Source organism: Nerophis lumbriciformis, linkage group LG34 (assembly GCF_033978685.3).
Source record: "Nerophis lumbriciformis linkage group LG34, RoL_Nlum_v2.1, whole genome shotgun sequence".
Taxonomy (NCBI): domain Eukaryota; kingdom Metazoa; phylum Chordata; class Actinopteri; order Syngnathiformes; family Syngnathidae; genus Nerophis; species Nerophis lumbriciformis.
This window is the reverse complement of record NC_084581.2, coordinates 1,521,488-1,535,401: the sequence shown is the minus strand read 5'-3', so window position 1 is coordinate 1,535,401 and position 13,914 is coordinate 1,521,488.

Sequence of the window (13,914 nt, the reverse complement as noted above, 5' to 3'; positions counted from 1 at the left end):
GACCCACTCGACATCCATTGCATTCGGTCTCCCCTAGAGGGGGGGTGGGGGGGGGGGGGTTACCCACATATGCGGTCCTCTCCAAGGTTTCTCATAGTCATTCACATCGACGTCCCACTGGGGTGAGTTTTTCCTTGCCCTTATGTGGGCTCTGTACCGAGGATGTCGTTGTGGCTTGTGCAGCCCTTTGAGACACTTGTGATTTAGGGCTATATAAATAAACATTGATTGATTGATTGACCTTTATATTTGATATGTTCATTAATGTGCATTGTATCATGTCACAAAGATATAACAAATGGCAACTTCCTATGAGGAGTTTAATTGTACATCTATAAACAAGCTTATTGGTGTTTCTAGTGGGACAGGCGAAAGTTAAGTCGGAGAAAATGCAGTCGTTTATAAATTATTTAATGTTTCTCTGCGGCCCGGTAGCAAATGTGTCACAGACCGGTACCGGTGCCCGGACCGGTGGTAGGGGACCACTGGTCTACATAACATGTAAAGGTGGTTCTTTGGTGAAAAATTTGCATTTATTTCATTCTTTTTACAGATCTTTTTCCAAGCCACTTTTTTGCTCCCTTTTAAAAACGGTTGGTTTTGAGAGGCGCAGTTGTTAGATGCAAATGAACCCCTCGTCACCATGCCCCCTCATTCTGAATTAGCATTTGCCCCCACCCGGCAGAGATGTTTTGTAGTTTTTAGCTCGCTTGCTTTTATTGTGCCAAGCCATCTGTTTTGAGTGCCTTTCACTACAACACAACATCCCAGATGATATAACGAGATCAGCGGCTCATCGTAGTTTGTTGTCGGCACAAAGTAAAGAGGCGAAGGTGCTGGCGGACGAGAGAGAGGAACGAAGCTAAGCTCTGCTATACGCTGGCTAAGGGTGAACTTCTACCATGTCTGTAACTTTGTAATGCTGGATCCTTTTTGATTGATTGATTGATTGATTGAGACTTTTATTAGTAGATTGCACAATACAGTACATATTCCGTACAATTGACCACTAAATGGCAACACCCGAATAAGTTTTTCAACTTGTTTAAGTAATTCATGGTGAATGTTAATGTTCCTGGATGTATACATGTGTATATTGACAATAAAAGGCATTTATCTTCTATATCATGTAAATAACCTTGCTGCACAGCTGTTTTGAGTTGTAAACAGAGGTTCAAGTAAGCTAAGCTACAAGTTTCTTTGCGAACGTAATAACAGATTTTATTACTAACTGGTCCATTGCCAAACAGTGAGCAGTGGGCACTGATCCAGTTAAAAGTAGTTTTTAGGAAAATCCTTCTTTATTTGGCTGCAGGACGTTGATGCGCAACAACTCGAGCTAACAATGCTAACGTATCAGTCACACATTACTAACGTACTGTTATTACTAGACATTTTATTTTCTCTTCCATTGCCATAGATAGTAGGCATCGACTCCGCCATTTAAATTAGCTTCTGAGAAAATCAATCTGTATACTGCTGCACGTTGGTGAAGCAGGAATCTTCGAAGTGGTTTGCACACAGGAAGAGATACTCCCTCGCAGTTGAAGGCACATTGCCGTGAAAAAAAAAGTTAGCCATGCACTTCTTACTTTTTCAGATGAGACTGGAAGTTTGAATAGTGTCCTGTGTTGGGTAATACAACCAATAGGTAAGAAAAAGTTGTTTTGCATTATAGGGCCCCTTTAAAAAGTTAAAGTACCAAGGATTGTCACACACACACTAGGTGTGGCGAAATTATTCTCTGCATTTGAAACCATCACCCTTGATCACCCCCTGGGAGGTGAGGGGAGCAGTGAGCAGCAGCGGTGGCTGCGCTTTTTTGGTGATCCAACCCCCAATTCCAACCCTTGATGCTGAGTGTCAAGCAGGGAGGTAATGGGTCCCATTTTTATAGTCTTTGGTATGACTCGGCCGGGGTTTGAACTCACGACCTACCGATCTCAGGGCGGACACTCTGACCACTAGAGGTAATACATTTGCAATATTTAATAATTAGGGATGTCCGATAATGGCTTTTTGACTATATCCGATATTCCGATATTGTCCAACTCTTTAATTACCGATACCGATATCAACAGATAACCGATATCAACCGATATATACAGTCGTGGAATTAACAAATTATTATGCCTAATTTGGACAACCAGGTATGGTGAAGATAAGGTACTTTTTAAAAAAAATCATAAAATAAAATAAGATAAATAAATTAAAAACATTTTCTTGAATAAAAAAGAAAGTAAAACAATGTAAAAACAGTTACATAGAAACTAGTAATTAATGAAAATTAGTAAAATTAACTGTTAAAGGCTAGTACTATTAGTGGACCAATCATGTGTGCTTACGGACTTTATCCCTTGCAGACTGTATTGATCTATATTGATATATAATGTAGGAACCAGAATATTAATAACAGAAAGAAACAACCCTTATGTGTGAATGAGTGTGAATGAGTGTAAATGGGGGAGGGAGTTTTTTTGGGTGGGTGCAATAATTGTAAGTGTATCTTGTGTTTTTTATGTTAATTTAATAAAAATAAAAAACAAAAAAAAAACGATACCGATAATAAAAAACCGATACCGATAATTTTCGATATTACATTTTAACGCATTTATCGACATCTCTAATAATAATAATATATGATATATTAACAAATATAAAATATAATAATAATATGCAATATAACCATTAAAGATGTATAAATAATCGTATCGTAGCCCCTGAATCGTAATAGGAACATCCATCCATCCATCCATTTTCTACCGCTTATTCCCTTTTGGGGTCGCGGGGGGCGATGGATCCTATCTCAGCTACAATCGGGCGGAAGGCGGCGTACACCCTGGACAAATCGCCACCTCATCGCAGGTAATAGGAACATGAGGTTCCCAAAGATTCCCATTTCTAACAGTGAATATGAGTGGTGCCACACATCAGATTAAATAAGGGAGACCCACCGCTCATTGTGACATCTTTTCATCAACTAGCTGCCACTATACTGTTTCCATGGGAACCGCAGTGTGGTGAAGGATTATAAAAGTTGAGTGTCATAGTAGACTGATCTTTACAGATAGGGACCAACAACAAAAGTTTATTTTACCCGCACAGAGCAAGATGTCTGCTGAGACTTTCTCTGTTGCAACATCACCCACACCCACAGACACACTACAATATGACCTAAGACCAAAAGGACGTCACCTTCTTGGCAAAGTTCTGGATGATGACGTTCATGTTGCCACAGTGGAAAGAACGGGGTCAGTGCTGGCACGTTGTTGTTTGGAGTAAACAAAGGAAAAGTGAGAGAGCAGAAAGCAACGTTCCAAAGCAGAACATGGAGGAGAAGCATTAGCATGATGAGATTTGAAAACGGGAAATTATAGTCCAGAAAAAAGAAACATCCAAAAATTGGAGACTTGGTTAGGGACACCACCTCAATATTTTATCATATAGTCAAATATATATATATACTGTATATATATTTATATACTATATATATATTAAGGAGGTTTTATTAAATTAGTGTTGGTGTCCAGCAGGACCGATAATCTGCATTTCCGTTTTCTTAGCGTTAAGATGCAAAAAGTTGCTGGACAACCATTGTTTAATTTCACTCAGACACGCCTCCAGGTCACTACAATCCGGTGTGTTGGTCAGCTTTAACAAGGGATTATTGCACTCTGCTGTAGAATTCCTTAGTGATGATACCGTTTCTAGACAGCATACTGCGTATCCTTTTCCTTTCGTGCATATAATAAACCTTTCAGGACCGTCACTTTACAATCCAGCGTTGATCAACTTCCATCAAAAACGTCCGTGGGTTGTTCCCTACACCTGTAAGTCATACAAACGACAAACACAGCCTCAAACTTTCTTTCATGTCACTGACTTCCTGTTGGGAGCATGCAGAAGTGGGGATAAAAAGTGATCTCGCTCCTCCAGGGGCAACTCGTAAATCCCTCCTACTGGGCCGAACGCTGGCGTCATCAGCAATCTGCAGCAGCACATTGACCTGGCTCCTTAAATCGAAGTTTTTTACGACTTTTACGATATCGAGGCCAAGCTGTTGCAGAGCAAACAGTCATCAGTACAACAGGTGGTCTGTTAAAGATGACATACTGTACAACAGAGACGATACTGGCAAATACACTTTGCACATTTTTCATTTTTGCAGCATTTAACTTCAGAAAAATAGTTTGTAGTGGATATGTCTTGATCCTATATAGATATCAGATATCGGTGCGGTATCAGCAAAACAAAACAAGTAGCGAATGATATCGGCTTGCATCTAAAATCTGATATAAGGCTCCAATATCCGATACAAGCAGTCCTGCAGCATCCAATAAGCACACAAGGTTGGTCTTTTTCTTGCATTTTAGTCAAGTTATTTACAAAAAGGTGAACATGGTAGGCTTGTAGCTAATAGCTACACAACAGCTGAGACCGCCTTCCTCATTAAAACGGAAAACTGGGCCCACCTCCTGGTGACTGACGACCACCACCAACTCCTCTACACCAAAGTCTGCCAAACACTAAAACACACTAAAACATCTTTAAAGGGGAACATTATCACAATTTCAGAAGGGTTAAAACCATTAAAAATCAGTTCCCAGTGGCTTATTTTATTTTTCGAAGTTTTTTTCAAAATTTTACTCATCACGCAATATCCCTAAAAAAAGCTTCAAAGTGCCTGATTTTAACCATCGTTATATACACCCGTCCATTTTCCTGTGACGTCACATAGTGATGCCAATACAAACAAACATGGCGGATAGAACAGCAAGATATAGCGACATTAGCTCGGATTCAGACTCGGATTTCAGCGGCTTAAGCGATTCAACAGATTACGCATGCATTGAAACGGATGGTTGTAGTGTGGAGGCAGGTAGCGAAAGCAAAATTGAAGAAGAAACTGAAGCTATTGAGCCATATCGGTTTGAACCGTATGCAAGCGAAACCGACGAAAACGACACGACAGCCAGCGACACGGGAGAAAGCGAGGACAAATTCGGCGATCGCCTTCTAACCAACGATTGGTATGTGTTTGTTTGGCATTAAAGGAAACTAACAACTATGAACTAGGTTTACAGCATATGAAATACATTTGGCAACAACATGCACTTTGAGAGTGCAGACAGCCCATTTCAGGCGCGCTAAGAACATATATTTTTCCCACGATTTCAGCACTCAGGTTAACCATACCTAAATAGACACAAAATACTGCATTACACAAGACTACCCGAATGTACTCGAATGATTGAAAAAAATAAATGTTTTTAAGCTAAATTATTGGTAAACACAGTTTATGTATAATAATTTACGTAAAACCGCGAGTAATGAATAAAGTTTTCATCAATTAATATATTCTGTAGACATACCCTCATCCGCTCTCTTTTCCTGAAAGCTGATCTGTCCAGTTTTGGAGTTGATGTCAGCATCTGCTTTGAGTGTCGCAGGATATCCACACATTCTTGCCATCTCTGTCGTAGCATAGCTTTCGTCGGTAAAGTGTGCGGAACAAACGACTGACCATTTCGTCGGCTTTCCCCACAGCCTCGTATTTTGAACGAATTTTGTCCAATTTCTTGCCACTTTCGCATTTTTGGGCCACTGGTGCAACTTGAATCCGTCCCTGTTCGTGTTGTTACACCCTCCGACAACACACCGACGAAAGTGAGAAAATGGCGGATTGCTTCCCGATATGACGTCACACGCTCCGAGAGCGAATAATAGAAAGGCGTTTAATTCGCCAAAATTCACCCATTTAGAGTTCGGAAATCGGTTAAAAAAATATATGGTCTTTTTTCTGCAACATCAAGGTATATATTGACGCTTACATAGGTCTGGTGATAATGTTCCCCTTTAAAATTCAGCATGATTTTGTAAGAGTCCACTTTTTTCTTAATATCCTGAAGTTTAGCATAGTCAACAATTTTAACACCATTAAAACATACATTTAAAACCCGAGATCTTCTGGTTTGCACTGCAAGCACGAATGACGTCCGCTACGGAGCCACCCGCAGTAATGTAGGAAATGTTTTTATTCATATTTAAATTAGTGACAGAGCATGACGTGGCCAGGAATATGTTTGGGGTAAAATGTTATATGTAACGCTTTGTCATTCAATAATTTACATTTGAATGTGCTTCTTCATGCAAAATACCCCCCTCCACACTAATCACTAAGCCCTACGCAGAGCGCGTGGTCTGCACTTAGGGCGGGGCGGCACCTGACTGACGCGACGACATAATTATACCGACAGCGTTTCACATCAATTTCATTCAGGTGAAAGCAACATTAGTTACATCAGTATGATTTAATGTCAATGTTATGTTGACAGCACATGTCGGATCGGATCATTTTGAAGTGGACTTCTTTGCGTTACGTTATCGGAGTTGTAGCAGGCTGTGCATGACCAAAGATTGTATATTGAGAGAAGATGATCTACCTCATGGTGATGTACAGCGCACACGATGTCCTACACAAAGTACATTTACAGTCAGTCATATCGTCATTCTTTTGTCACCTAAAAATATTACAGAGGACATGACATCTGTGTCCTCAATGGTAGTTACGGACATGGTTGCAAGGATCTGTACACAATTCCTGAAAGCTGAAAACATCCCAGTTTTTACACGGACAGCATACTCACTGGACAGGTCACCCATTGAGCATGTTTGCGATGCTCTGGATCGGCATATAGGACAGCATGTTCCAGATGAGATGGGGACTTGTCCAGGGTGTACCCCGCCTTCCGCCCGAATGCAGCTGAGATAGGCTCCAGCACCCCCCGCGACCCCGAAGGGAATAAGCGGTAGAAAATGGATGGATGTTCCAGTTCTTGCAGATATACAGCAACTTTGCACAGCCATTGAAGAAGAGTGGACCAACATTCCACCGGCAACAATCAACAACCTGACCAACTCTATGCAAAGGAGATGTGTTGCACTGCATGAGGCAAATGGTGGTCAGATACTGAGTGCTTTTCTGAAACCCCCCAGACCCCTGATAAAACAAAACTGCACATTTCAGAGTGACCTTTAATTGTGGGCAGCCTAAGGTACACCTGTGCAATAATCATACTGTTTAATCAGAATCTTGATATGCCACACTTGTGAGGTGGGATGGATTATCTTGGCAAAGAAAAAGTGCTAACTAGCACAGATTTTAGACAGATTTGTGAACAATATTTACAAATAATACATCTTTTGTGTGTATAGTAAAAGTTTTAGGTCTTTGAGTTCAACTTGTGAAAAATGGGAGCAAAAATGCAGTGCATTGCAGTTATGTCATCATCTTGTGAAGACCACACAGATCCAACACTGTTTCTATTCATTACAGTTACACTCAGATGGAAATAATATTGATGTAGGCAGAGCGCAGACCTTTTACAAGGCACTCACTATACATCATATCATAATTTATATCATATCAAATACATTATATAAATGAATACAATCAATTAGCATATTAGGTGGGTGAGTTAAGCAAGGTCTGTTTTGATGTTACGCAAACACGGCGCAACGGAGGAAAGTCAGACAGCGACTAAAGACCTGTCAGCGGATACTATCTTGCTTCTGAGCAACTTTATGGATTATTATATTACTTCAATTTTTCACTGTAGATTATTGGATCACTAAACACTGGACTTTGAGGGTCTTTTGAGGAGGAAATATTGTTGTGTAACAAACTTTTGTGTGGTGTTGCTTCCTTATTTGTGATTAGTCCAAGCTGATTATCACATCTTTATGGGGCTGAGCGATATGAAAAAAAAAAAATCAGTTCTCCACTAATGTCAATATTTTTTACAGTGTTTTTAACCAGCCAGTTTTATAGCATTTGTATTAAAAACCAAATCAACTAGGGATTCAGCGTTCAGCATTTTATTAACATTCTAAATGAATAAGAAATAAATTAAATCAGGAAAAGCACATACAAATGTACCTGAAACGACTGGGTCGCATAGTGATGCGGGTGTGGTTCTCCCAAGGATGCAGACGGCTTTGGACACAGCTTGCAGGTAGGAAAATGATTTATTTTAAATATAAATCATATGATGAATAAACAAAAGACATGCACGTAGCACAAAAGGCAAAATAAAAGGACTAGCGTGGGAGCTAGCAGGAAAAAATAGCATAGCATGAAATCTAAGTAGTCGTTAACAGTTGTATGGGAACAAACTAGGAAGCCAGACCGAGTGAGGCCAGGGCAAAGACTAAATAGCCCTCTGATTAGTGCCCGGGCAACAGGTGCGCGTCCCGAACACTAACCAGAGGCAGGTGAAAGTAATCAGTTGACATGGCAACTGAACACAAACAAAATCAAGGTGCTGAAAACATGTGACTCAAACCTAAACAAACTATGATCCGGGCAGCGGATCGTAACAGTACCAATAAAATTGAGTTTACATGTATTCAAGTACAAGATGTATCAGTTATTATTTCAACACTTGTGCTCCAACTATAGTATTAGAAGTTGCTCAATTATCATGAACTTACCATATGAAGATGTTTAATTAGCTGTCGCGTCCACAACTGACTGCAGTAGTAGCAGGTGCTTTTCACACAGCTTTATGGCGACAAGTAGTCACCATATTCACAAAAGAAACATATCACCTAACACGCAGAAGTCATTTAGACCCACTCGACATCCATTGCATTCGGTCTCCCCTAGAGGGGGGGAGGTTACCCACATATGCGGTCCTCTCCAAGGTTTCACATAGTCATTCACATCGACGTCCCACTGGGGTGAGTTTTTCCTTGCCCTTATGTGGGCTCTGTACCGAGGATGTCGTTGTGGCTTGTGCAGCCCTTTGAGACACTTGTGATTTAGGGCTATATAAATAAACATTGATTGATTGATTGATTGATTTGGAAAATGTTCGACTCTGTATTTTCACTGAGAGCGCAGAATGACGCAGAGTCGTCCGGCACATTTTCACTCTACAGCTCCCACCGACTGTAGCTTGAGTCCACACACCTCCACTACTGTATCTTTCTATTTCTTGACACATTACATCAGGGGTAAATCCATTAGGACACTTATTATCAAAACTCATCATGTTATATTTCTGGATAAAATGGCAGTAATGATGCTTCATTGGTTTTAGGTCAAATATATTTAGTGTTTGTTACAGAGGCTTCACTACACATTTGGTGGCCTGTACCCAGACGATGGCACAATAAGACATAGGGGATAAAATCATTGCACGCATGATAACACTCGATAACGCTCAGTTTCATATCAAACAACTTTAGTCCATCAGGACTTAAACGCACTGCTGGAAATGTGTCGACCGCAAACAAGGATGCAAATTACAACCTCCTCCGTCGTGGACATCAAAGCATGTCCACTAAACCCGCTCGACAGGGAAGCAGACATCTTAATCCAAGCACGGTCCCAGCTCCAGACCAGGTCAGAATAGCACGGCAGCAGCTGGTCCACCACGGGCTCTCTGGTTTCGAGGCCCGAGCGTGTAACAAAATGACACTGTGACAGTCTCTCACAGTCCGGGTTCCACTGACCACCAAATAGGGACATAACATCGAGCAGGTTGTGACTTTTCTTCATTATTTCAATGAATCTGTGTCTTCTTTTGCCGGGTCGCTTTTCAGCTCCGGCTCCACCTGCTCGCTCTTCCGCTTGCTTTGCAGCACCGCGTCTCCGTCGCTCTCGCTCTGCACGTGTTCGTTTTGCCTCTGCTTCTTCTGCCTCGTCGTTCAGGGCTGCCGCCCTTTTACACACTGAAAGGAGATTATATAATTGTGCCCAGGTGGGCGATCCACGCACCTGACATTCATTACGGCGCCGCTGGTCCGCCGGCCACAGACACGTTTAAGTGAGGGATGTTCTAAATAAGACCGCAGCGAGCATCTAATGACAGCAGCTTGACTTCAAACCATCAGTGCCATTGTTTCTTCTTCTGCTTTATGCTTCAATTGGAAGAAATTAAATTGCAAACAACATTCAAACCAAAAAAAGGTCAGCTACACCTTGCACTTTCAGTACAATCATGGGGCCTTCAAAGATAACAAGTCCCACTTTTGATTTAAGCATATTTCACCAAAATGCAATCACTCATTGTCATTTCTAAGTAAATATCTTTATAAATAATTTTTGATACAACTGTTTTGGATCTAGCTCTGTTTCTCAATTGTTTTCTGTTACATCCCCTGAGGAAGAAGAAAACATTTCGCGCCCACTCTTCGCCCTGACTATAAATAGTATCATTTGTCTATAAAATTGTGTAAGTACACCTTTGCATAACATTGAATCCTTATTAACAATAAAGAAAACAGAAAAAGACCAAAAAAACTATAGATCAACTTACAAAAATGAATAACTTTATAAAATTGTGTTGCAGTCTGTAACAAAAAAAGATGTAAAGTGAATCAATCTGCCTGAAGTTGAAAAAAAAAAAAAAAGTATCCATATTTGAACTATGGACATTTTTTGGCCAACTGGAACCGTTTGATACTGAAAAATAAAGTTAAATCAACGAAATAAGTAATAATAAATTCAAGAGTTTGCTTCTTCTCCCCGTGACTGCATGGGTTCCCTCTGGGTACTCCGGCTTCCTCCCACCTCCAAAGACATGCACCTGGGGATAGGTTGATTGGCAACACTAAATTGGCCCTAGTGTGTGAATGTGAGTGTGAATGTTGTTTATCTGTGTTGGCCCTGTGATGAGGTGGCGACTTGTCCAGGGTGTGCCCCGCTGAGATAGGCTCCAGCTCCCCCCGCGAGCCCGAAAAGGACAAGCGGTAAAAAATGGATGGATGGATAATCAGCAACATTAGCTCAGGAGATCAATATATAGAACACATTTAAACTACAAAACAAAAATTAAAGCTGCAAGCAGCGATGGACGGGACCGACTTTGACGGCACATAAAATCCAAACCGGAGCAGTAATTAAAACTCTTTCGTCAACTTTTAATCAGAAGGGTTCAATCTCTCTCCTGTGCTAGTTTGAAGCCGACACGACAAACGCGCTCAGAGGAGATAATGTTTGAAAAAAGGTGACCGGTTTTTACAAAACTTTTGTTTTGAAGGGGGAATTTCAAACTTCCTGTTGAGTTTTGCTGGGTGTTGTCAATGAATGAAATGTAGGTCTAAGTAAGACCTACATAGAGGTTTTTGTTTCATGTCTCTATGACATTCTTACTGGAAGTTACAGGCAGTTGTGTCTGTGTTTTCTTCCTAGGAGCCGTTTTGTCTGTGTTTTATTCCTAGGGGGCGCTAGAGAGCAATTTTGAGTTTTGGGGTTTGCTTTTTTATTACATCGTACTTTTCGCCAGGCCTGATGTGTGTGTCCAGTTTGGTGAGTTTTGAAGCATGTTAAGGGGGTCAAATTACAGTTCAAAAAGGCAAAAGTGACTGTTTTTACAAAACTTTTGTTTTGAAGGGGGAATTGCCAACTTCCTGTTGATTTTTGCTGAAGAATGTTAGTGTATGAAATCTAGGTCTAAGTGAGACCTACATAGAGGTTTTTGTTTCATGTCTCTACGACATTCCTACTGGAAGTTACATGCAGTTTTGTCTGTGTTTTCTTCCTAGGGGGCGCGAGAGCGCAATTTTGAGTTTTGGGGTTTGGTTTTTTGATTAAATCGCAATGTTCGCCAGTCCTGATGTGTGTGTCAAATTTGGTGAGTTTTGAAGCATGTTAAGGGGGTCAAATTACAGCGCAAATCTGCGATATAATAATAAAGAAAGAAAGAATAAAACCTTACAATTACAATAGGGTCCTCTGTCCCAATGGGACATTCGGTCCCTAAAAAGAATAAAACCTTACAATTACAATAGGGTCCTCTGTCCCAATGGGACATTCGGTCCCTAAAAAGAATAAAACCTTACAATTACAATAGGGTTCTCTGTCCCAATGGGACATTCGGTCCCTAAATATATTTGTGCAGATTTTTTTTTTTTAATCAAAATGAGGAAGTCAGGATTAATGGCTACACTGAGCACGTTTTGTAGTGTACAACTTTTTGAAGTGGGGTTTAAAGCATGATACTGCATCACACTGATGAAACATGTTCCCCGGGGTTAGCCGCGCCTCCCTGGCATCGCAAACCCCCCCACCGCCCGCCCCACTATTTGAGAAGGACTGATCTAGCTGGTGCTTTGTGTGTCTAAATCACACGTTCAAAGCAGATAACAGATGTGATGACAGTCAAATAAAGAGCAATCACTTTCCCCTAAAGCAAAGAATGTTATCAGCTCTGCTCGGCAACTAAAAACTGTTCTGTCACACCTTTTACTGCGCTTCCATGGCAGGTAGTCGGCAGACACTGCCATAAAACAAGTCGATAAGGCTATTTGCTCCATAGTGGCAGAGAAATGAGAAGAAGCGTGAAGAAAAAGCACACAATATGCTATATGATGGACGAGCAAAGATTATAAGGAAGGTTTTAAAAGTCAACAACAGGAAAATTAGCAGCTGATGGAGTCTAGTATGTATATATTTAGAAAGAGAAGAGCATGCAGAAGCTATTGTGCCCATGTGGACTCATTGGGGACACAACAGGTGTGTCAATAGAAGCCCAGCAGCACTCGGCCCGCGTATAAACACAATAAATCTTTTCCATTTTCAGGCGCATGGCTACGTAGAACAACTACACAGGACAACAGTCAGCGATCAAACAAATGCTTTTCACAAAGGCATCAATTTGTGCTTTGACGGACACAGTCGTTCAAATCCATTATCTTGACAAAGTAGCGCTGACAAAGACACAATTTAGAAAAACAGGCTGGAAAATTAGCTTGTTTGTCTCTGCATGCGCTATAAAATGTTGCTGTGAAAGTCACGCATGTTATACTTTGCAGTTAACAAGCAATGTATCAGCGCTTTTAATGCTGAGTCAGCGGATTGCGTCTTACCAGGGGTGGGAAAAAGATATCCATATAGTGATTTTTTTTCTAACCGATGACAATTTCCGCACTTCTGCTCCACAAAGTGTTGCTGGGGCTGGATGGGTGTGCCTAGGTCAGAGTTGGTGGTGCAGGTGGGGCTTGGTGCGGGGGCCTTGGGGTTGGCGGTGTGCCGTCAGTCTCGTGGGTAGTTGGGCGAGGGGCTCGTTAGCAGGCCGGACCAGGGCGCCTGCAGCGTTCTTGGTTTCTGCGGGTGACGGTACTGGGGGCGGACTGCGTGTTGCTGGCCTCGTTGGGTGGGTCGTGGTGGTTTTGGCGGTCTCCAGAGTGGAGGGAGTTGGTGTCTGGGCGGCATGTGTGGCGTCGCGGCAGCCCTGGGGGGTGCGCTGCACGGCCTTGGGGGGGCAGGACCCACGGTGGGGCTGGGGGGTGGTAGTGTGCGTGTCTTGCGGCGGCCCCTGCCAATACTGCAACCCCACGCTCTGCCGCGTTGCCCTTTGCGCCCGGTGTCATGCTGTCGTCTGGGTGCGGTCTTGTCGGGGAATGTCCCTTGGGGGATGGGTGGCCGGTGACCGGACCTGTGGGATGGGGGCTGGATCGGCATATCCTCAGTGGGTAGTGGGTTCAATGAGCTGGATTGCTCGCTGCTTTGCCGTTTCTGCCGGCTACCTCTTGATTCTTGATGTGGTGTCGCCATCCCGGATTTGTCATGCTTGGGTAAGGCGCGGCTCTGTCTCTATGCTTGCTCACTCCCACTCTCGCCCTGGTTATGCGTTGTCTTTTTTCTTCTTATTTATGTTTTTATCATTTATTCATTTTTGAGTTGGAGGCTGGTGTTGCCCTTGGGCCTGCTTGCCGGGTATTCCGCGGCCGGGCTGTGTGTCTGGGGCCACTGGGTCCCGCCGACGGTTGGTTCTGGGTGCCCTGCTCGGTGGTGGCCTGCTGGGTCTATTCCCCGCACATCTCCTTTGTGTCAGTGTGCCAAGTGGCATGTGGCAGGCTACGCAGCAGCTAGATAATGGGACCGTGGTCTTGCGTGTGTTTAGA